This window comes from Lactuca virosa, chromosome 8 (genome assembly GCF_052849685.1).
Source record: "Lactuca virosa cultivar CGN04683 chromosome 8, Lactuca_virosa_CGN04683_v6, whole genome shotgun sequence".
Lineage (NCBI taxonomy): Eukaryota > Viridiplantae > Streptophyta > Magnoliopsida > Asterales > Asteraceae > Lactuca > Lactuca virosa.
This window is the reverse complement of record NC_136433.1, coordinates 89,138,279-89,142,771: the sequence shown is the minus strand read 5'-3', so window position 1 is coordinate 89,142,771 and position 4,493 is coordinate 89,138,279. Positions and strand designations below refer to the sequence as shown.

At 32.8% G+C, this 4,493-nt stretch overlaps 2 non-coding genes across 2 annotated transcripts; one reads left to right on the top strand and one right to left on the bottom strand.

Moving 5' to 3' along the window:
- The first annotated feature begins 335 nt into the window (after positions 1-335).
- On the top strand, positions 336-408 carry TRNAT-UGU (transfer RNA threonine (anticodon UGU)). Its single transcript has one exon. It is a non-coding gene; the product is annotated as a tRNA-Thr (tRNA).
- Positions 409-1,648: 1,240 nt separating this feature from the next.
- On the bottom strand, positions 1,649-1,735 carry TRNAS-GGA (transfer RNA serine (anticodon GGA)). The gene has a single exon. It is a non-coding gene; the product is annotated as a tRNA-Ser (tRNA).
- Between the last annotated feature and the right edge of the window lie 2,758 nt (positions 1,736-4,493).

Sequence of the window (4,493 nt, the reverse complement as noted above, 5' to 3'; positions counted from 1 at the left end):
CAATATAGGTGGATACATACACTATACATCTGCCTCTCTTCCACTCGTTTACCCATGAAATTTCGAATACTTGAACGGTCGATTCTTTTCATATTAAAAAAAGAATATTTAATTGTGATAAAAAGGAAAAATGGAAATTCTATATCGCTAGATTAATCGTTATCTTCTATAATAATTAACAGTTATTTGAAATTCTGTATTCTATTCTTTAATATATTAATATTCATTATGAATAGCGAATATGAATAACTAAGAATTAAAATAGTATAATAGTGAATAGCAAAGATTCTAAGAGTTTATTGAATTCTTATATATGTCGAATTTATGTTATGTGAGCCTGCTTAGCTCAGAGGTTAGAGCATCGCATTTGTAATGCGATGGTCATCGGTTCGATTCCGATAGTCGGCTTTTATCTATTTATTTTATTCTATGTTTTACATGATTGATAATGCATCTTTGAAATCAAAAAATATTGAAAAAAAATGTTTTCCTCTTTTGGCAAAAGCCCTTGATTTATTATGTGATAGGAATTTCCAACCATCTAACGAAAAGAATCCTTTTCTTTTTCTATATATAGAATATAAAGATCTGGATATTTATCCAACTCATCTCATTATTCTTTAATAGAATAACTAAGTAAATTTCGCTTTATTTAGAATTTAGTTCATTTTTAGTTTAGGTTTATTCTATAGAATGAAATTTCATCAATAAGAATTAATAATTAAATATAAATAAGAAGAATGAGTCTTTATGTCAGGTTACCGAGGTCCTCGTTTCAAAAAAATACGCCGCAATAAAAGGCCCAGAGCTGGAAGTGATCTTAGAAACCAATCGTGTTCCGGGAAAAAATCCCAATATCGAAATCACCTAGAAGAAAAACAAAAATTGCGTTTTCATTATGGTCTTACAGAACGACAATTACTTAAATACGTTCGTATCGTCGGAAAGGCAAAAGGGTCAACAGGTCAAGTTTTACTACAATTACTTGAAATGCGCCTTGATAACATTCTTTTTCGTTTGGGTATGGCTCCGACTATTCCGGGAGCTCGCCAATTAGTTAACCATAGACATATTTTAGTCAATGGTCGTATAGTAGATATACCAAGTTATCACTGCAAACCCCGAGATACTATTGCGGCGAGGGATGAACAAAAATCTAAATTTCTAATTCAAAATTCTCTCGATTCATCCCCCCATGAGGAATTGCCAAAGCATTTAACTCTTCAACCATTCCAATATAAATGATTAGTCAATCAAATAATAGATAGTAAATGGGTCGGTTTGAAAATAAATGAAATGCTAGTTGTAGAATATTATTCTCGTCAGACTTAAACCTAACAAAAATAAAATCAACACTAATAAGAATAAGGGTTCGACCCATTTTGCTCCCTTTCGGCGAAGTAAATTAACCTAAGGTTAAGAGAAATAAAGGGTTGATCCGGATTTTTCTTCCATTTAGGTATCATAGACCGAGAGGGAGATTTTCATTCCTTGTCTACTCTACTCTTTTCTTTACACAGTATTTTCTATACCACAACCATTATGAATAGAGAATCCATATCAAAGAAAGGTCTAACTGTTGGAATAGCCGTATCCATTGCTATTGGATCTATTGTGGTTAGTAAGATCGATGAATTAGGTGAAGGTACGGAAAGAGAGGGATTCGAACCCTCAGTAAGCAAAAGCCTACATAGCAGTTCCAATGCTACACCTTCAACCACTCGGCCATCTCTCCTACATAATGATTATGACCCAAAAAACTAAAATCGAGTGAATATTGAATCATTCTAGATTATTGGGTAGGTACAACCAATCAACTCTAACTATAAAGCGATCAAAATCAAAAAATGTTCATCATAGTAAAAGAAGTATCTTTCCTTCTAGGCTGGGGGGATAAAGATAAAAAAAAATTTCTTACAAAAACTGTTCAAAAAATTATATTCATGTTTGCAAAAACAATGTTCTCTTCTTTTTCTGAATTCTCAATTTATATATGTATACTATACCGACCGGATTAAATCAATAAATTAGAAATTCTAATGAATCAACTGAGCGAGGGATTTATATTTTGTAGACTATGGTTAATGGATATCCTTAGATCATGATTCTATTTAGACTGTGAATCCATATCAGAAGAATTCTCAAATTCCTTTCTAGGCCAGTTTTAGAGTTATCAACAAAAATCCTTATCTATCTATTACAAATAGAAATTGATAAACAATTTTTTTATAGTTGATTGTATAGTGTATACCCCTAAGTACACAACACAAAAAAATAGGCGGTTATTCTATTTTCATCATACAATGATTATTCGATCCTTTTTCTTCTTTGTATCATAATTAAATCAACTGATGTTATTCTAAGCTGTAACTTCAATCAAATAAGAATAGTTTCTTTCGTTGGTAGACTATTCCAGTAAGATGGAATCGAATCCGGTTACCATATTTCTTTCTTAGTTTTTATAAATTCCTGTAATATAAAAAATAACAATTTGAATATTGAATTTTTGAATAGAAGAACTATATCTTTTTTTGTTTTTTTAATGAGAATCAATCTGTTTTTATGTTATTTCGTACTGTAGAATTCTTTTCCTTGTGGGATTAATTTCCCGCGAGAAGTAATGAGAACAATGATAGAATGGATTGCTACCTATGCCTAGATCGCGGATAAATGGAAATTTTATTGATAAAACCTTTTCAATTGTAGCCAATATCTTATTACGAATAATTCTGACAACTTCAAGAGAAAAAGAGGCATTTACTTATTACAGGATGGTGCGATTTGACTTTTTTTATTAATCTCAGTCTTACGAGAAATACACATGATTCGTGATGGGAAAAAAAAGAAAAAAAAATCTACGCTTGTTGAAGGTAAAGTTTGGAAATAAAACAATTCCTTCTGTCGTGTATCCTCGATTAATGCAGCCTCAGATGCTATGTTTCAATTCTCGATTCTAGTATTGAGCGAAAGGTTATACCTATGGTATTACAGGTCAATCCTAGTCCACTGGTACCAATAGGCAGCAGAGGGGAAGACGCACTACATCTAGGAATCAACAACATGAAAACTGTGTTATAAATTATCCTTTTCTTTAGCAGGCTTGGGATTAAAAGAATGGTTGGGACAACAAACATCCATCTCGTTTGTATTTTGGATACCCGTATAACCATCGAAGGCTGTTGAAGTGACTAATTCCTGGAAATTGGGAAGCGTTGAGAACAAAGAAATTGTTGGAGTTATCATTTCTCTATAGTACCAATACTTTTGATGTTAAGAAAGGATCTCTTGCAGGAAGGTTGGCTAGAGATTTCTTGTAAAAACACTAGCCCTACTCAGTTCATAATGAAAATATTTTCATCTTATTTATCATTTTATCATTATGCACATAAGGGAGGAGTCGTATGCGATGAAAATCTCATGTACGGTTCTGTAACGGAGATTCTTTGAATTGAATGACGACTGTAACGGATGTGAGCTCGATCCGAAGGAAATTATGCGGAAGCTTTACAGAATTATTATGAAGCTATGCGACTACAAATTGATCCCTATGACCAAAGTTATATACTCTATAACATAGGACTTATCCACACAAATAACGGAGAACATACGAAAGCTTTGGAATATTATTTTCGAGCGCTCGAACGAAACCCATTCTTACCACAAGCTTTTAATAATATGGTCGTGATCTGTCATTACGTGCGACTATCTCCGCTATAGAAAGAAAAAAGTAAAGAAATATCAAATTCGCTAGTAAATACTAGAAAACTGGGCTTTCTACATATGCATCGTCTAAAACAACGATTTTTATCAGTTGTAGAAAAGAAACTTCATAGAAGTTGAAATATGAATAAATAGATATGCCTAGCTGTTTTATTCTATGGGTAAAGGATCTAATTGATAGAGTAAGCACCGTAAAGATCAATTAGCGAGGTTTTGGGCCGATACAATAAAAACTGCTTACTTATGTCATGATGTGAGACAAACGTTAGGAATCCAATTATGTAATAGAGTCGATCCACTAAGGTATTGAGCAACGGTGTACGATCAGATCCCAACGATAGTAAGTCTTTCCTTTCGAAAGTCTTTTTCAAAAATTATATATAAATTTCTATATGATATGAAACTGAGATAGTTACCTTTTAGAAAATTATAAGGATAGGCGAAATGTCTATGTTTTATTCTTTTGAAGGTGGAAGAAAAGATAAAACTAAAATAAACCGGATTTTTAATCCAAACTTAAGATTTAAGTTTGAAACTCATTTTATTAACTTCTTTTCGTTAACCTGAAAAATGGAATAGATCTACGAGAAATCTTATTCAGTTAGATATGGTAGATTCAAATGGGGTACCAAAAGAGTTAACTGCCGAGCCGTATGAGGTAGGAAACTCTCAAGTACGGTTCTAAGGGAAGGAATTAACCCGCCTATTCCGACCGGGGAGAACAACAAGTCATTCGGCAGGGGATTCTGAAATTGCGGAGGCTTGGTTCGACC